Raw genomic sequence first — 20,787 nt, forward strand, 5'->3', positions numbered from 1 at the left:
CAAAATGAAAGGCGGGGGCCAGTCCGCCTCCGCTAAGAGAATATCATAGGAAGAGGTCAGATTATCCCAAAAAATCCCTTGTATTGTACGTTGTATGTCACCTTCAATTAAAAGGACTATGTCAAAAAGCCTATCAGGGGGAGCCACTCTAGTGTCAGCAGTTTCTACAGTAATGAACGTGTCAGTTGCTGTCGCCTCCAGATATGGACGCAGTGCTTGCCGCACTACTGTAACCTCCGCCACGCTGTCGAGCAGCGTTAGTGCCCATGTCAGGTTCCAAAGCTGCGTTCTCACTATCTGTGGCATACGTTGCTGTTAGTGCAGCAACTTTCTTCTTCTGAAATGGGGGACGTTGACGTGCAAACTCGTCCTACTTGCCCTTACCGTCAGGCTGACGGGGCTGCTCACGTCCTTGTTGTGCACCCCGACCTTTGCCACGCTCTCCGCCACCGGACTGTGAGACCGATGTTTCCTGTGAAGAACCAGGAGAACGTTGTTCAGTAACCTGAAATCTATCAGGTGACCTAATGTTAGTGTGATCGCGCAAATCGTATGTGTGTTCACCACTCGCCTGTACCGGAGACGCAAGACGAGACCCCTGTTTCTGTTGCTGCTTTCCCTGTTTCTTTATTCGCCAATTTTGTTTAGGAAAAGTCGGACGATCGTCTTTGACAGACCAACTCACCTTAGTCTGCTGTATTAAGTCTGGAATGACAATAGTTGGCTTAATCCCTAAACTACTGCGGCCAATAGTTCTATATGCTTCCGCAATAATTTTAGGCAACTCTCGGGGCTTGTCAAGCTCATCAACGCGGGCTAAGCCATTAGCCACTTGAAATTGTACCGCATCTCCCTTGAGATTACCAAGGACGAGAGTGGCAACTACGTCGAACCCACCGACAAGCCACATTCCCAACTTGACTGCCGCCTCCAGACTGAGTTGATCTTGAACACGTTTGATGACGGAGGGAAGCACAGCCATAGATGGGGTGCCGAAGCACTTCGAGTAGACCGCTGCAATAACCTTACCCCAGTTGTCACAATCGGACACCTCTGGGACTAAGTTCTTCTGCAAACTAATAGTGAGGATCTTCTGTTTTTCCACACACTAGTAGAGTGCGGAAATACTGCTTCCAGCTGGTCAAATTTCTCAGCAAGCCAATAAGGCAAATCGTCCTTATTCTGGGGGCGTTTGCCCATTACCAAATTAACCATGACGGGACTAATAACAACCCCGGCCTGGCCAGCTGGCTAACCCGCAACCGCAGGTGCCCCCACCTGCATGTTGCGTGAGGCGTATTGCACCAACGCCCTCTACACAGTAATCAGGGCTGTATGGAGGACACGCAACTCATCCACCGCAACATTCAAATACCGAGGATGAGGCGTAAATCCGGCAAACACCGGCCAAGAGGCCCCTGGAATTGACAAAGGGCCCATTCTAACCGGTGTAACGGCATGGGGAAGGGCGCCATTAAACCAAATATGATGCTGCCAAGCATAAATAGGAATTTCTTGCGTCCTAGATGGCGTATAGTTTGCTGGGAGCCACGTGGGAGTATAGGAGTGAAACGTATCATCGTCCGCATTTACCACCGGCATAGTCACCGAAGAGTAAAAACTCGTAAGGGTATGACGCATCGGCACTCACCACAAAAATAATGGCCATCCCATCGTCCGGCACCCCAAACTGCGTCAAATGACGCCGCAGAGGCGTTCGGCTATGCGCTGCAATATCGACCTCCATAAGGACACAGAGAAGAACAACAATGGATGTTACAGTAGCACAAGGGTTCAGAAATAGAAAAAATAACTTTTTAATTAACAAGCTTGAGGGAACCTATCGTACAAACAGGTAGGTCAAAATCGTCACTCCCGCTATCCGGAAACAAAAGTGAGGGTGTCGTTGACTAATATAAGCACTACTAAGGCGTTTCAAATCAGAAGACCAAACGTTAGGTGCACCATGTTGCAGGGATTCTGCACATGCACAGAACAATGCGCAGGAAACCAGGACCTCAGTGAATTGCGGTGTACCAAAAACTCACCTCAGTACCCAGAACCCCAATCCGACTAGCATCTGTGTCCCATTCGTTATCCGTATTCTCTCGGAGCTCCCAATGTATAGACAACCCAGAACAAGGGACTTAGAGTACTGTCAGGAATGGTGGGAATTAGAAAGACCTGTTTGTTATTATTCTCATATCAGTCCACTATAAGACTAATCAGAGACACAGTAAAGTTTAAAATGTTTATTTTATAAACTACGTGTCCTAAGATGTAGTACCTTAGCTAACATAATCAGACAAATGACAACTTGCTGGTGTGACGAGCAGAGTGCGACCAATCAGGATTTGATTTAATCAGACAATGATTATAATTAAAACCATCAGCATTGTTACAATACCATAGAAAATGAAGGGAGAAATAATATTACAAATGACAGTGGAATACAACCACCTTCCCTTTGTTAGTAAGCTAGTATTATTATACTAATAGAAGGTCTCTAGGTTTGAATGGGGAACCCCATACCGTACAGATCAGCTTAGGTGAATCACATCACAGGATCAGCTTTGCTCTGCGCCTGGAAAGGTTCTTCTCAAGAATGTGTGTATGCAAACTGCAATATTAAAGGCTCTCGACTTTCAGGTATTTGCAGCTGTGTGCGTGTTATGGCTAGAGAGTGGGCCGATCAACCTGAACTCAAAAACATACATTGTTTGGTGGCTCGGACTGTTTCTGAACACAATGTTCAGACGAAGGTCGCAGTGCACATCTAGGGATGTGAACAACAGACAGTTCTCATGTGAAGAAAAGGCAAGCAAGCAGTTTTCAAATAATAACATGTCTCTGCAGTGTCGTGTGCAAAAGCAGCAAAAGTGGCAAGATGGCGTTTCTAACATCTAACACGCTTATGCTAACATAGCAATGTATGTGTCTAAAACGCTGCCTCCACTACAGTATGTAGTAGAATATGGTACATTCCTGTCCTTTCCCATGCGCTGGTGCCCTATTGACAGTATAGTGCCAATGCAGGCAACCTTGCACCATGGTACAAGGGTGCCTTTGTTGCATGCAGGATTGTTTTTGTGCATGGAGGCTCACCTTCCTACACAGAAACAATCCTGGGAGGCATATTCCTCTCTCTATGTGTGCTGCAGAAAGCAGCATACATAGCTCTCTCTGTGTATTCTGCAGAAAGCAGCACACATAGAACGAGGAAGAAACAAGGAGAAATAGAGATATTTCTCCTCGTTGTACCAGCCCAGGGAAGGTGTTTTAGCACGTTCCCAGATTTACAAACTCTTGTAAATCTGGGGATGCATCAAAATCCATGGGAGGGGCATGGGAGCACCCACGCAATGCCCATGGAACACCTACCCAGGGTAGAGTAACGCAAAGCAATGATTTGCTCTGCGTTGTGTTGCTCCAGATTTTTTAAGCCACTCAGAGACGCGCAAAGTGGGTTAAAAAATCTGACTTAGAGGTTTGCGTCATGCTGCATAGACGTTCAGTTGGAACTTCTTGGAAATTAGGCCTCGGTGAAATTTTAATTATGCTAGCATAATCCACGTAAATTTGGGATTTTTGCATTACACTTGTGACACAAAATCCCATAAATTATGCCATTATGCCAGTGGTGGCATTTACCACAAAAGCACAAGCCAAACAGAAAGCGAGAGGCTGTTCTTTGCTGTGCTTTTGAATAAATGCGTCCTCACTCCAATCATTTCAGCGTTTCACACTAAACTATAGTGTGAAATTATGGATTTGAATTTCGTGCAATCCAATCCACCAAAGAAAACTAGTTCTCTTAGAAAGCCGGCCAAGAGGCCCCTGGAATTGACAATGTCCTTTGTCCTTTTGGAAAGAAGAGCATTTTTAGAACTTTCTTAAAGGAGAATTTTGAAGGGCATTTTATTGTAAGTGGGGGAGAAGCTTATGGGCAATGGGTGAAATTGTCAGTATCAACATCCTATTAAATTGGATTCGCATTCCTGAGCTTGTAGACTTGGGGCATTAGCAAACTTTATTTTACCAGGTTGCTACAGGTACTGAGTTTAAAGAAAGGTTCAACATTTTAAATTTTGGTGAGTGGAAACTTTCAATTGTAAACTTTTTGGTTCAAATTTAATCTCATTCACAAATACATCTGGTTATAGCTTTTGGATTGCAATTAAACTTTGCACAATTTGCTAAATGCATGCAATAGATCAGTGGGTCAATTAACGGGTAATACTATTTGAGGGATAGTGGTTTGAGTCCTGTTTAGCTCCCTTAAGAATGGTATATTCATCTTCAACCAAAACCTGCCAATTACTATCACCATTAAGAGAACTACCTTAGTGGACATTCTAAACGTTTCGACACCCAATTTTCACACCGACCTATGCCTTTTTTGACCCTGACACAAGTGTGAAAAGTGGGTGTGAAAACCTCTGGGAATGTTCAGTAATGCTGAATGACTCCCAAATTTTATAAGTGGCTTTGTGTGGGGTAAATGTCTCCATTCCCTGAGACTGTGAATCAGGATCTAAAATTACACAATTAAATGCTACTTTTTGCACACATAATGTGAACATAGGTTTGCGAATCAGGTTCTCCAAATCTCAAACCTGGTAAACAAAGCAATCCCTGGCTCGGCCATTGCTAGACATGTATCTGCAAAAAAATATCAAATTCTTAAAGAGCTAAGTTAGTACATGAATAAAAGTTGAACCTTTTGTTGATGAAGGAGCGCTGGTGGAGTGAGGTTCGCACTCTCTTGTACTTTGAGGGGCATATTCTCAAGGATCTATCACCGAGTTATCGGCACTTTAGCGCAGCCAAAGTCGTGCTAAATTTATCGCCCCATTCACAAGCTGGGTCTAACAGCTGATATCAGCAGTTTTCCGGCGATAGCATCCTCAAAAAACATCACCATGGATGAGACTGGGAACTATTGCTAATGATATGCAGAGTAGGTGTTCCCGAGCAAAAGGCTGCAACAACACCACTCCGCAACCTTCTCAACGACCAGCCAGATCGGCGATAAGATCACAAAACATGCGATAAGGCGCGTTAGCAGCAGGAAATTAACACCTGCTCTGACCTGGTGCAATGCCGGATGACAACCTGCAGCATAAAGGGAGCCCAGCCCGGAGCCACACCTGAAGAACAACTAATGCCATGGAGCTACTCATCATGCAGCTCGGAGCCCCAATAGGACCACAACACCCACCGCCACCACCCCCAGGACCGCCAACCCCTGGACCCTCCCTGCCCCCCAGACCACCACAGAGGCAGCACAGACAAAGACAGCAGACCTTCAGGAAACTCACTAGCCTCACAGACTTAACACCAGAGTATATCATTGCCCACTACAGGCTCAAAAGGACAACCATCCTATGCATCCTGAACATCATTGACCACAGACTGACGTCACCAACATTCCTCTGCAGACAAAGCTGCTGGCTGTGCTGCACCTGTTGGCCTCTGGGACATTCCAACCAACAACCACCAGAGTCAGAGAAGTCTCACAGCCAGCCCTATCCAAGTCCCTCAAACGGAAATGTAGCTTGTTATGTCCACCTTGTAAGCGTGTGCGGAGGGGGCTTACCCGGCGTACGCTAGGCTAGCGTAGGGGTGTGAATATAAAGCACGCAGCCCTGGGAGTGGTTCTCTTCTGGAATGGCCAATGTGTCTGACAGGGTGGCGCCTCTCACCCCGCCATGAGGCCGACGCCGTGTGCAGCGGTGCCTGCGATCCTGTGCGCCTGCCGCAGCCCGGGCCACTGCTCCCCCAACCAGTCAAGTCCGCCCCTGCGCATCCAGGCCTCACTGCTCACCAGCCAACACCGGCGTGTCTCCAAGAGTGCCCACCACGTGCCTGTGCTAGAGGCCCGCAACCTTGGCAGCCTCCTCAGACCATCGCGGCCTCTGCAAGCAAGACCCACAGCACTCCTTTCCCGTTGACGCACTCCACCGGCATACACAGCGAAAAAGTAGGTTACACATTTGGAACTTAGTTTTCATTACACGATGGCAGAGTAAATATTCATCATATAGTTTAAGTCCCTATACTCCCTTTGATGTGGTGCCACCAACTCTGTGCATAGCATTCCGACAACACGTGTCTGTGGGCCCTTGCGGACTTCTGCCTTAGGCCTACACAGCGGTCCAGCAGGCCTCAGACAAATCCAATCCAGTCCGTCCCAGGCAGGACAGGGCATCGTCACATGGTGCACACCCGCTCACCTCTGGTGCCTTCACCTCCGCCAACCAGGAATCTTCACCACATGCTATTTCAACGCTGTGTGTTAGAGATCCAGGAGGAGCTGGCTGCACAGTGGTTTCCCCACGCTGACCGCTGCCTCCGGCAAACACTGCGGTTGAGTAGGACACACAATTGGAACGCAGTCTTGATTTTTATATTGCAGAGTTCATATCATTGTACAGACGTCACCGCAGACTCTGTGCCACGGGAGTCATGGGCACTCTCCTGTTGAACATTGTTGGCGTCTGAGTCTATGGACTGGGGGTTGTTTTCATCATATAGCTGATACTGACATGGTGGGAAAGAGGAGACTGTAGCATTCAACTAATCCATAATGCCTGTGACTGCTTACTTCTGCCCTCTGCATCATGCCCTGGATGGACACCTTCCACTGTCCCCCGTAACACTCCACAACATTCTCCTTGGACATCAACTAGGACCTGCTCAGCTCTCGTGGCCCTATCTCAGTGCAGCACAAGTCACCATCCCTTGCCGGTGTGCCTGTGCCGGCTGCAGTGCATCCGGGGCCACTGACTCTGTGCAGCTCAAGTCATGGACCCTTGCTGTTTGTACTTTGAACTTCAGATTGTCTGATCACTGTTGTAGTTGTTGCCAGCACCAACCAACCCCTGAGGGGTTGCTTACACTACCCAACACCCATCCAGCACAGGAGTCACTGGCCATGTGACCCTGGCAATAAAAGGTGCCGGTCGCACGTGCCCGTAGCCAGTTCCACAAATGACCTCAGTGTGTCCGTGAGGTCATTATGTATGCACGAGGGCCCCAGGCCATACCACATGAATCAATCAATCAGTGACACTTGTAAAGCGCGCTACATACCCGTAGGGTCTCAAGGCGCTGGGGGGGGGGGGGGGAGCCGCTACTGCTCGAACAGCCAGGTCTTCAGCTTCTTCCTGAAGGAGAGGTGGTCTTGGGTCAGGCGCAGGTCGGTCGGGAGGGAGTTCCAGGTCTTGGCGGCCAGGTAGGAGAAGGACCTTCCTCCTGTAGTCGCTTTTCGGATGCGGGGGACGGCGGAGAGGGCGTGGTTGGCTGATCGGAGGTGGCGTTTGGGAGCGTAGTAGTTGACTCGGCTGTTGAGGTAGCTCGGGCCTTGGTCGTGTAGGGCTTTGTGTGCGTGGGTGAGGAGGCGGAAGGTGATTCTTTTGTTGACGGGGAGCCAGTGAAGGTCTCTCAGATGTCCGGAGATGTGGCTGGTTCGTGGGATGTCGAGGATGAGTCTGGCTGAGGCGTTCTGGATCCGCTGGAGTCTTTTCTGGAGCTTGGCGGTGGTACCGGCATAGAGGGCGTTGCCGTAGTCCAGTCGGCTGGTGACGAGGGCCTGGGTGACGGTCTTCCTGGTCTCGGTGGGGATCCACCAGAAGATCTTCCGTAGCATGCGTAGGATGTTGAAGCATGCCGAGGAGACGTTGTTGACTTGCCTCATGGAGAGGGAGGAGTCCAGGATGAAGCCCAGGTTGCGTGCATGGTCTGTCGGTTTGGGTGCGGTGCCCAGGGCGGGGGGCCACCAGGAGTCGTCCCAGGCGGAGGGAGAGGAGCCCAGGATGAGGACCTCCGTCTTGTCCGAGTTCAGTTTCAGGCGGCTGGTCGTCATCCACTCGACTACCTCTTTCATCCCTTCGTGCAGGTTGGCTCTGGCGGCGGCGGGGTCGTTGGTCAGGGAGAGGATCAGCTGGGTGTCGTCGGCGTAGGAGATAATGCTGAGGTTGTGTTTGCGTACGATGGCCGCGAGGGGGCTCATGTAGACGTTGAAGAGGGTGGGGCTCAGAGATGATCCTTGGGGGACGCCGCAGATGACTCCGGAGGCCTCTGACTTGTACGGTGGTAGGCGGACTCTCTGTGTTCTTCCGTCGAGGAAGGAGATGATCCATTCCAGCGCCTTGTCCTGGATTCCGATGTTGCTGAGGCGCCGTACTAGGGTTCGATGGCAGACCGTGTCGAATGCCGCGGAGAGGTCTAGGAGGATGAGGGCCGCTGTTTCTCCATTGTCCATCAGGGCTCGGATGTCATCGGTGGCGGCGATGAGGGCGGTCTCGGTGCTGTGGTTGGCTCGGAAGCCGGACTGTGAGGGGTCGAGGGATCCGTTTGTCTCGAGGAAAGCGGCCATCTGCTTGTTGACGGTCTTCTCGATGACTTTGGCTGGAAACGGGAGGAGCGAGATGGGGCGGTAATTCTTGAGGTCGGTGGGGTCCGCTGTTGGTTTCTTGAGTAGAGCGCTGAGTTCGGCGTGTTTCCAGCTCTCAGGGAAGATGGTGGTGTCGAAGGATGTGTTGATGATGTCTCGCAGGTGGGGTGCGATGACAGCGTCGGCCATGTTGAAGACGTGGTGAGGGCAGGGGTCGGTCGGTGATCCGGAGTGGATGGAGTTCATCGTGCGGATGGTGTCTTCGGTGCTGATCGGGGTCCAGGCGTGGAGGGTGGTGGTGGGGGGTGGTTGCTCGGTCATGGTGTGCGTCGGTTGGTTGTTGAAGCTGTTGTGTATGTCCGCGATCTTGTTGTGGAAGTATGAAGCGAGGGAGTTGCAGAGGTCTTGCGATGGGGTGATGTCGTTGTTTCCTGCGCTGGGGTTGGAGAGCTCTTTCACGATGTTGAAGAGTTCCTTGCAGTTGTGTGCGTTGTTGTCCAACCGGTCCTTGAATGCTGTTTTCTTGGCGGCGCGGATCAGCTGGTGGTGTTTCCGGGTGGCAAGTTTGAAGGAGGTCCTGTTGTCCAGTGTCGGTTCCCTTCTCCAGACTTTCTCGAGGGCTCGGCAGTTCTTCTTGGAGCTCTTGAGTTCGTCGGTGAACCATGGGGCTTTCTTGCTGCCGGGTCTGCTGGGCGGGGTCCTCAGTGGGGCGAGTTCGTCCGCGCAGTTGCTGATCCACTTCGTGAGGTTGTCGGCGGCCTGGCTGGGGTTCGCTGAGCTGGCAGGGGGGTGCTGGCTCAGGGAGGTGGCGAGCTGGTCTGCTGTGATCTTGTTCCAGCTTCTGCGGGCGGCTTGTTGCTGGTGTTGGTGGGTCGTCGTTTTCTTGAAGGTGAAGTGGACGCAGCTGTGGTCCGTCCATTGAAGCTCTGTGGCGTGGCTGAAGTTGATGTCCTTGCTGGATGAGAAGACAGCGTCGAGTGTGTGTCCGGCGAGGTGGGTGGGGGTGGTCACCAGCTGCTTGAGTCCCAGGTTGGCGAGGTTGTCGAGCAGGGTGCTGGTGTTGCGATCGTTGTTATTTTCCAGATGGAAGTTGAGGTCTCCCAGGAGGATGTAGTCAGCGGAGGGGAGGGCATGCGGGCTGACGAAGTCGGCGATGTCCTCGCTGAATTGTGTGCGTGGTCCAGGGGGTCGGTAGATCAGGGTGCCTCTGAGGGTGGTGTTCGGGTTGGTGTGGATCTGGAAATGCAGGTGTTCGGCGCTGGTCAGGGTGTTGTCGGTGCTGGTCGTGAGACGGATGGTGCTCCTGTGGATGATGGCGATGCCTCCTCCCATCTGGTTGGCGTTGCGGTCCCTCCGGACGATCTTGTAGCCCTCTGGGATGGCGGTGGTGATGTCGGGAGCTGAAGAGGCGTTCATCCAGGTCTCCGTGAGGAAGGCAACGTCTGGAGCTGTGGTGTCGAGGAGGTTCCAAAGTTCGATGGCGTGTCTGTGGACGGAGCGGGTGTTGAGCAGGATGCACTTGAGGTGGGTGCTGCTGGTGTTCGGCTTGGTGGGTGCTGGTGCGAGGCAGGTCCGGATGCAAGTGAACTTGCAGGCGTGGCAGCTGAAGGGTCCGTGGGTACGTCGTGGAGTGGCTTGATGGCATTCTGGGAGTCGGCCGGTGTTGAGAGCGGTGAGGGTGGCGGCGGAGTACGTCAGGCGGGTCGGTCGGGGTCCTCGTGGGCCAGGGGTCCTGGCACTGGGCGCGGTCCAGGCGTGGACGGGCGCAGACGGGCTTACCTTTGGCGCACCTTCGGCGCGCAGTCGGCGCGCCCGCTGCGCGTGGCCGCTGCGCGTTCGCACGGTCGCCATTTAAGGCGAAGTGCGCGGGGGGGCGGAGCAGCTGGGAGGCGGGAGCGGGGAGGGTACAGAATCGAAAAAGGGGCGGGGAAGAGCGGCGGTGGCGGGAAGGGAGGGCGGAGGGGTAGGCGGGCAGCAAGGAAGGAAACCACAACACGGGGAAAATAATAATTAAACAGAACAGGCACAAATTCTCAACAAAGCAAGGAAAAAAAGAAAGTTATACAAAACAGGCACAAATTCGTGACAAAACAAGGAAAAAAAAGAAAGTTATACAAAACGGGCACAAATTCGTGACAAAACAAGGGCAAAAACAGCCGCAGCGGCGGCAGCCGGCAACCGGCGAACGAGGCAGCAGTGAGGCAGAGGGCAGGCAAGGGGCACACGCAGCAGCTGGTGGCCGTGCGGCGCGGGGTGTCCCACAAGTGGGTCACACTCACCTGCGTCGCACGGTCGCCATTTAAGGCCAAGTGCGCGGGTGGGCGGAGCAGCTGGGAGGCGGGAGCGGGGAGGGTACAGAATCGAAAAAGGGGCGGGGAAGAGCGGCGGTGGCGGGAAGGGAGGGCGGAGGGGTAGGCGGGCAGCAAGGAAGGAAACCACAACACGGGGAAAATAATAATTAAACAGAACAGGCACAAATTCACAACAAAGCAAGGAAAAAAAGAAAGTTATACAAAACAGGCACAAATTCGTGACAAAACAAGGAAAAAAAAGAAAGTTATACAAAACGGGCACAAATTCGTGACAAAACAAGGGCAAAAACAGCCGCAGCGGCGGCAGCCGGCAACCGGCGAACGAGGCAGCAGTGAGGCAGAGGGCAGGCAAGGGGCACACGCAGCAGCTGGTGGCCGTGCGGCGCGGGGGTGTCCCACAAGTGGGTCACACTCACCTGCGTCGCACGGTCGCCATTTAAGGCCAAGTGCGCGGGTGGGCGGAGCAGCTGGGCATTGTGCTGTGTACAGCATGCGCAACCTTGTCACCTCAGGCAGTTGGGTAGACCTGGGACATGTGGCTGTGTCCGACCCCCCTGTGCGTGTAAGTGAGTGGACGGGCCTACGGAAGTATGGCGTAGGGGTGTGGTTATTCGACACATGGCTCTGCGTGTGGTTGAGTTTAGGCCTTGACAAAGAGGTAACTGATGTATGTGTCTCTAGTGTAGTGTCTGCGCCACCCGTCACACAATCTGCAATGTTGCTATGTAGCATGCCCACAGAGTGCAGCCTCAGCCGAGGGGTATATGAGGGTGACCAAGCCCGCCCAGGGTCTGGGATCATACATGCCAACTGTTGTGTGTGTCGCTATTTCCGCACCATAAACCAAAGGTCTACCCTCAACCGCAGGGTGAGTTCAGCTAGGCATGAACTCTACCTCTGTGTCTGCCCTGTCCTTACCATAGGCCTACACACACGTGGCCACCCACCTTCAGCGCACATCACTGTGTCATTGTCAAGCTTGTGGACATGCGCAGACGGGCATGACAATGGTGTACCGTAGGGGTGCAACTGATGAAACCGCGCTGCGCACACTAGTGAATAGGCTCGGGGTGGGAGGAGCAGCAGTGAGGCTACGTAATACACATTGATGCCGCTCATTTGTAACAAGCAGTACATGTCATACAGGAATCACAAGGTCACACATATCACACACCAATGAACCAGTGAGCCTGCCAACACATCATGCAGAACCAACTGTTGACTCATGTCTCTCTGCACTGTCACAGGTGACCAAGGATATGCACGCTGCTCTTAGATGATGACAACCCTCCGAGCCTCGAACACACAGCCCCAGAGGCAGTACAATGCGGCGCACAAACGCACCAGGGGCATTGTGGAACGCACATTTAGCGCGTTGAAGTCACGTTTCAGGTGCCTGGACATCACAGGTGGCAGGCTCCTGTACAGCCCAGACATTGTGTGCAACATGATCGTTGCATGTTGTGTATTGCACAATATATGTGTACTCAGCAAGGCACCATGGATACCAGTCCCAGAGGCACCGGACGATGATGATGAAGATGAGGCAGGTGGACCACACCTCACTGCAGCTGCAGCAGGTATAGCCCGCAGGGACACCATCATTGTACATTTCTTCAGATGAGCATGTCACATTGTGACATTGTGACAGTCATTGGCAATCATGGGACAGTACAGGATAGCCACAAGCACAGCATGTGCAAATAAATGCATTCCAAAATGACATTCCATAAGTGCATGTCACTCATCTGTACAGGCACATCACTCAGACAAGTGTGAGTGCAACATGTGTTGATAACCATTTTATGATGCGTTCATGGATGGTGGGTGTGTCACCTATGTGCAGAGAGGCTGTTTGGGGTGTCATGTATTCGAACTGCCAGTTCTGTGTGTCATAATTAGTAGGGTATCCCACTCTCGGCGATTCACATGTGTCCAAGATCATTCCATTTTGGATGCCATTTGTGACCTTCAGGTGACGACAGGGCTCCTTTTGGGGTCAGTTATGTACCACATTGATGCAGGGATGCCCCCTGTGACTCAAGTCCCACAACATGGGCAACATGTATGGAAGCGGGAGTCACTGCCCCTACATTCGACCATGTTGTCATATTAGATTGATCATCGGCATGACACATCTGTGTGCGGAAGGGGTTGCCTGTCCCTCTGCAATGCAAAGGGGAGATGGGGTTTCACGTGTGTTCCATGCATGTGTCTGCATTGGTGCAGTTTACATGCAGACTGAATGTCAATGTACATTGTGACTGTGAGGAGATGCCTATTTGATGCGGGACAATGGTCATTTGTTCTACGTCACAAATGTGGGGTTGTGCTCGTACATTGTCATCTCAACGTTTTTGTACTCTGCTTTTATGGTGCATTTTCCCGCATGACACGTGGGAATTGCAGATCTATCGATGGTTATCGCTGATTTTTGTATCGCGATTGGCCTCATCGCTACTATTTTCGCGTTGGTGTTTCGCATTTTTGCGGAGTCGCATTGATTTTAGCGCGATCATTTGACGAGTTGTCGTGGGACTATCGCATGGTGACGCAGGCTTGTGAATACCATGTTAACACAGTTATTTTACCGTGATAGACTTCGATGTGAAGAGTTGCGTTAAGCTGATTTTGCGGTAGTTATCACACATTCTTGAGAATATTCCCCTGAGAGTTCTCTGTAGTGATCATTCATTCTCTGCTACCTATTCCTGTATGTGGATTGGGTGTTGTTGAAACAGCAGCATCTGGATCTAAAAGAGGGCTCAATCATGAATCACATTTATTTTTAATGAAAGCCGTAAATATTATGATGGATTGTACTTAGGTTATATTGTCAAATTGCAAAAGGTCAGAATGGTACAGCATGGTACAGCATGTCTTGTAGGCAGTCTTGGTAAATATGACCACACTCTGACACCAGCCAATAACTGCATGACTGCCTTCCTTCTGAAGGTGAGGCCATGAAGTCAATGCATGGTCCATCATTAAAAACTGATTGACATCATCAGCATTAGTGGCTTCCTCAAATGGAGGATTCCAGATCACCATCCTTCCTGATATCTGTGTGGATGCCCAGTATTCCACACATGTACCCTTACTGTAAAATCTTTACATACAGCCCATAGGGCCTTTGGAAACCAGTCAGGATATCTGGTTCTATGAACACATTGGCGATATGAAGTTCAACCTCATAACCCCCTTAATATCCAGCAGGTGAATGTTTTACCAAGTGATGGAGGGGGGCTGCAAATACAGGAGAGGAAACATATGTGAAGGGAACTGATCACCCTGCTCGTCCATTTCCTCATTTAGTTTAGACACTTCCTGACACACCCCACCTCCAGACTTCTCCCATTCGGGGAAATGAGAAATGCGTGATAAGAAATCTGCATTTTTGTTCTCAGAGCCTTTACGATGTTGCACGTCAAACATATAAGATTGTAAGGACAAACACCAGTGTAGAACACTGGGGATGTTACTCTTGTTGCGGCTCATCCACAATAGAGGGGCGTGATCCGTATGAAGGGTAAAGGGGGTTCCTTCTAGGTAGCACTGTAATTTGTCTATCGCACACTTAATGACGAGACAATCTTTTTCCACAGTGGAAAATGTTGTCTCCCTGGGGAATAATTTCCTACTGATGAAGAGCACAGGAAGTTCTATACCATCTTTGGTTCGTTGGGAAAGAACCGAAGCATCTGTTTGTAGAATGAAGGATTCTTTAAAGTTGGGTGAAATGAGTACTGGGCTAGTGGTTAAGGCCTGTTTGAGATTGTAAAATGCCTCCCTTGCAGCCTGTGAGGGGTTCAGCAGGTCTTTACTTTTTACATCCTTCTTCAGTAAATCAGTTAATGGGGATGCGATTTCAGAGTAGTTGGATATAAATCGATGGTAATAACCTAGCAGACCCAACAGGAACTGTACCATTTTTTGTAGTTAGGAAGGGGGTATCGAGAATCGCTTTAACCTTCTCTTGTTGGGGTGCAATAACACTGTACCCTAACAGATAGCCTAAATATCTGACTTTATTAAATCCTACTCTGGACTTCTTAGGGTTGACATGTAGGCCTGCGGTTTTTAGGGCTTGGAATACCTCTGTGCAATGAATAAGGTGTTGTTCGCAGCTGGGACTAAATATTATGATGTTGTCAATATAGGCTGATGAATAGGCTTGATGGAAGTAGACCACCTTATTCATGAGCCTTTGGAAAGTTGCAGGGGCTCCATGCAGCCCAAACAGCAATACAGTGAATTTATATAATCCCGTTGGGATGCTAAAGGTGGTTTTTTCTTGGTCTTCTTGTCTGAGTGGAACCTGCCAGTAGCCCATAGTGATTTCAAGCATGGATATGTATTGGGCTTCGCCTAGTTTCCCAATCAATTCATCAACTCTTGGTAGTGGATACAAATCAGAATCGGAGATAGCGTTGACAGCTCTGAAATCAATACAAAAACGGATCGTACCATCCGGTTTTGGAACTATCACAATAGAGGACTAGTTGCTGCAAGACAGCTTTATAACCTTGAGTTGTAACATGTTCTCTATCTCTGCTGTAACGGCATCTCGTCTGGCTGCTGGAATCCTATAAGGACGCTGTTTCATAACCTTCCCTTGGGGAGTAATGATGGAGTCCTCGACCAATGTTGTTTTTTCAGGGAGATCGGAAAAGATGGAAGAAAAGGTACTTAAGAGGTTATCAAGGGAAGCCCTTTGTTCTTGTGTTAGTTTCTCATTTATGTTTAGTTGAATTACAGAAGAAGGGGTAGGGGTTATATCCGGAAGGTTTAAGTGGGATGTTTTAGGAAGGGGCCCTAGTCATTTTTTTTAAAGATTTATGTGGTATATTTGAGTTATGGTATCAGTAAGCCGTAACCAATAGGTAGTAAGGCCTATCTTTTCAATAATCTCATAAGGATCCTTTCATTCTGCGTGCTTATAGGGTATGGTGGATGGTAAAAGAGCAATTACCCAATCATAGACCTTTAAATGGCGCCATATCTTCCCTTTATCATAATATACTTGTTGTTTTCTCTGTGCTTATTCCAAGGCGGCATAGGCGAAATCTCGTAACTTCTGGATACGAGATCGTAACCCCTGGGTATATTCAAGAAGACTCTGAGTGTCTTTCTGTTGTTCTTGTTCCCATTCTTCCCTTGTCATTTCTAGCAGGGTTCGGGGTTGTCTCCCGTAAAGGAGTTCAAAGTGGTAATATCCCAGACTACTCTGGACCTGGCTTCTAATGACGAAGAGAGCACGGGGTAATAGAATATCCCAGTCTCTCCCTTCTGTTGTTAACATTTTTCTGAGAATAAGCTTAAGGGTAGCATTATACCTTTCACATAAGCCATCCGTTTGGGGATGGTATACAGATGTTCTTATTTGGCTGATGTTCAAGGTTTTGCACACCTGTCTCATGAGACAAGAGACAAAGGGGGTTTCCTGATCTGTTAACACCTCTCTGGGAAACCCAACTCTAGAAAACAGCTCAAGTAATTTCTCACAAATATTCTTTGTATTAGGTGTCCGCAAAGGAAATGCTTTGGGGTATCTGGTTGCATATTCAACTATGACTAGTATGTATAAGTACCCTTTTTTTGGTTTTGGGAGGGGTTAGATCCATGCTTATTCTCTCAAAGGGTTTGTTGATAATGGGCAAAGGTTGTAATGGAATGGGAAGAGGTTTAGAGGGGTTCTTCTTTTGACTTATTTTGCATTCCCAGCAATACCTATTTAGAGTGGCAAACATACCAGGTCAATAAAAATATTGTAGTATATCCTGGGTTGTCTTTGCGGCACCGCTATGGCCTGCTACGAGATGGGAATGAGCAAAGAACTGGATTTGTTCGCGGATTTTTGGGGAACTACTATCTGTGGTGGGTCATCCTGGTCCCTACTCAGTTTGGTAGGTTGTTCTTGACCATGAAGTAGGGATAAGAGAGCGGGGACATGGGAGTTCTTGTCTGTTGCCACGCATTTTAGAGAGTGGGATCCTGTAGTTAGGCATACCGAAATGACCTGTCAGAAAGCCATATGGCCTGAGTGAGTAGGTTTATTGTGGGGACAGTAGTCTCCATTAGCGTTTTGCTGAGTAGGGTAAAAAATTCAGGATTGTCCGTGCCTAGAATAAGTTGTTCAGGGAGATTATTCAATTCTCCCACTTTAGCCTGTAGTGAAACTCCATTAGATAGAGTAATAGGAATCTTAGCTACGGAGTATCCTCTGACATCTCCATGTACACAATGTATAGGTATCTGTTCCCCTGAACAGATTTGAGATACCTCAACTAATATGCTTTGTATGACGGAATGTCTACATCGTGAGTCTAGTAAGGCTTTAACGTCTTTTTCGTTCAGTGGAAGACTTACATAAAAGCAAGAGCCGCATTCTTCAGTATATAGAATGGTTCTAGGTATACAGCTGACGTCCATCTGCTCCTCGACGGTTTCCCTTTGAGGACAGGATCTGGCTATATGGCTCCACTCTCTGCACTCATAGCAGTGGGGCCCTCTGAATAGGGTGGTATCGACTTTAGACGGTCGGTCCTTTATTGATTCCTTAGGAGGTGTAATTTTTTTTTTAAGTCCGGACACGCCCTGTGACAAAACGTGAGGGTTTCTCATTTTTCGTACACAATGGGTTTTGGTTGGGCCTGAGCAAAGGATGTAGTCATGTCTAAGGCTTGCTCTATGGAGAGGTGAGTTTGCTGTCTAAGCAATCTCTGTGTGGGCGTCAGTAGGACCTCTGAAAACTGCTCTCAGTAAATAAGGGCCATTATTTCCTCTTTGCTGTTCCCTTGGGGCCTTAACCATTTATCCGCAGTGGCTTTCAGCCTAAAAAATAATGTCTTTGGAGTATCCCCAGGGTTACCACGTTCCTTCCTGAACTTTACCCTGTATGCTTCTGGGTCCATACCCAGATGATCCAATATGACTTCTTTGATTTCCTTATAGGGTGTATTCCCTGTGGGATTTGCTACTTGATACGCAGCCTGGGCCTCCAAAGGGGCTAAACAAAATGGCCATTTAGCCTCTGGCCATCCACGGGCCTGTGCATCCCTTTCAAAATTCATAAGAAAAGCATCTGGATCTTCACCAGGCTGGTACTTCTGTAGGGAAATGTTGGGGTACCCTACGTGTGTCCCTTGGCGACTTTGTTGGGTTGTGTGTGATTTTGCTTGGCCTTCTGCAACCCTCTGAATACATTCCACCTGTTGCGTTAACGAGTCTTTGAACATATCTCTATGGCTTGGCTCTCTATAGTCCATTCCAGCTTTTCTTGGCCATGTACTAGTTGTTTTATTAGGTTCTCCATTATGTATCCTAATGTAGTGTTGCCCGCATTTTCCACCAAGTGTGAGAGTTTTCATTGACAAGGACACTCAATATATAATCAAATTCTCTATATGTTTTATTTAGTATTTCAATCGGTCTTTTCAGTATAGTTAATGTCTTTTCTTTGACCTCCTTTCTCACAGGGTCTTCTTTGTCAGTCCCCACAGGAGTCTTCCAGGCCACTGTCGCCCCTTGGACAAAGAAAGGCTCAGGTAAGTGTGCTTGATTAAAAGAGGTTCCTTCTTTATTTGTATATAAAGGGTGGGAGGGAGGGACGTGTTCATACAAAAACAAAATGCACCACACCAGAACGTGTTTCAAGTGTGAAGGAGGGAAGATCTGAAAGAAGCAAAAGAAAAGGTACCAAGCCCCAACATTCGGTGATCTGTTGGATTTCTTTCCCGTCCTTCCTTTTATCCCCTCACATTTCTCCCTCCCTGGACCTTCTCCTAGGTCCTTTTTGCTGTGCCCTTAATTATTCCCCTCAGTTGCCCACGCACCTGGGAGAGCCACGTCCCTCCAGGGGCTTGGCGGGGTACTTCTCGCCTGTTCTGTGGTGTTGTGTTGACGTTTCTCCTGGCTTCTTCTTCTTTGAAGTGTCCGGTAGCCTCCCTCTTGTTGGAGCCGCAGTCTTCTGTGGAGCTGTTAAAAACTTTGATACTTTAAATGGACTCTTTTATGGCTTCCTGATCCTCTTGGTGTTCTTCTGTTCCTGTGGCGTCTTTTCTCCGTGTTTCAATCTCTGTCACCGCCGAGCCCGCTTTCCCTGCCCCGCCCTCTTGTGTCATACGTCCCTTGACATCAGTGATCCTGATTTTGCTGGGACTCTCCTTATAGGGGCCGATTTCTCGTGTAACCACCTCTATATCCAGCAGGTGAGTATTATACCAAGTGATGGAGGGGGGCTGCGAATACATGAGAGGAGATATATGTGAAGGGAACTGATCACACTGTTCAGTCTCTTCCGTTTCCTCGTTTAGTTTAGACACTTCCTGAAAATTGCTTACCTCTGATAGTGACTGGGAGAGGCACCTAATATAGGATGCCTGCTGTTTGCTTCAAGCTGAACCCGTTAGAACTACAAACAAAATAAAAAGTAACATTCAATATTGACTGACAGTCATGAATCCTGGGGTCTTTTAATCCATCCTCAGCCAGTGCTTCTAACTGAGGAACTGTTTTACTTTCTCTGGCATCTCATTTAAGGACCCTGTTAGCACAAGTGCCTGGTACCAGCTGAGACGCTTATGGGAGCTAAATCCACCACTGCCTCCCAGAAACCTTTGCTGCACTGAACAAGCATTTTGCATTTCCACATTGATGGAGAGAATGGGATGCTGACTGGTTTACCAGATTCCACTTTAGCTCCTTTAAAGCAGTCTTCAAGGGCATAGCCCCACCCTAACAGATCTGGAGTGGCTACCAGACAAGCCTGCATTGAGCTGTTTATTTACAAGGACTTTCTTGCCAACAACTAAGACTCATTGCTGGCTGGAGATTAACACTTACTCATAAAAGCCAATCGAAAAACTGTAAGAGAAAGCAAATATTCTCATCCTACAATATGTGCATAGTGTTTAGAATTATCTGCCCTTACAACCAAGACTGTTCACATATATCCTTCACTTAAAAAAATGTATTGAAAACATCACTGTTCCTGCAAACTATACAGCTTTGCAAATGCTAAGGAGTTCTGTGGCACACCTCAAAAATTGAATGCGATCTGCAATCAATGGCACGTGCCATTCCGAGTGATCTGAAGTTAACTGTAAGCATGTGCAGCTATGGAACATGTAGTAATTTATGAAAAATATTCAAAGCTACACACACACATATCTGTATCCCTCCTTGGTGTAGACTTTATGATGCATTGTAAGACTTCAGTAGGATGGGCAATCCTATTGAACATGGTGGTAAATGCAGAAGGGAGCAAGAGCTTTACTAATTTTGGACCCAGATTCTGGAATGGTCTCCAATTTGCCCATCACTCAATTTTCCTCCCTACTTTACTGGGAAAGCTCTACTCAAGCAAATGTTTATGCAGCGTCTAATCCTCCTTCTTGCTTGGCCACGTTATCTACAAGAATAGCATTGTCTACAGATTATTTAGCTTCAGTAACACTCTGTATAAATATGGACATGCGCTGATTCTCTATTTTGTTTTAGAAGCCAATGAGTAGTCCTCACATCTACTCATATGTCCTGAATCAGGCTGCAGTTGGCAACTGCCCATTTGATAGAACCTTTATCTCTGCCAAGCATGAGCGAGGAATCTGCCGTATTTAGTGTTTTATGATAGAAGGGTGTGCTTCCCACTATGGAAATAGCTACTTTTCCGAGGCATATATCTAGTGGGAAGTCTAACACTGCCCATTCCTGCAAGTGGAATTTACACCATGAAATGTTACCACTTCAAATATAACCTCCAAAGTGCTGGTACATTTTCAGAGCCACCATCTATGGTACTTCCCAGAATGTTAAGGATAGAAGACGTACCCTTTTGTGTAAACCTAAAACCAATTTCAAGCACACCATCACAGAAGTAACTCCAAAGGACATCCGGATACAGTGGTGGGACAACCTTGATTGGGCAGAAGATCCACCACCATGTCATATGGAACTACATCGAACCCAGGCGGAGTCAAAGATGTAGCCAGAGGAATCTCTACCAGGGCAGGTGTGCCAACATGGGTACACTAAATATGGCGGTTAAACTTCAAAATATGCGGGCAAGGAATCTGT

At 48.7% G+C, this 20,787-nt stretch overlaps 1 protein-coding gene across 1 annotated transcript in view; it reads right to left on the minus strand.

Annotated features, from left to right (window-relative positions):
• Positions 1 to 20,787, minus strand: part of LOC146829599 (hemicentin-1-like) — a 454,493-nt gene that overhangs the window by 269,638 nt on the left and 164,068 nt on the right. The window lies entirely within an intron of this gene.

The sequence above is a fragment of the Triturus cristatus genome, chromosome 5_2, assembly GCF_964204655.1.
Source record: "Triturus cristatus chromosome 5_2, aTriCri1.1, whole genome shotgun sequence".
Lineage (NCBI taxonomy): Eukaryota > Metazoa > Chordata > Amphibia > Caudata > Salamandridae > Triturus > Triturus cristatus.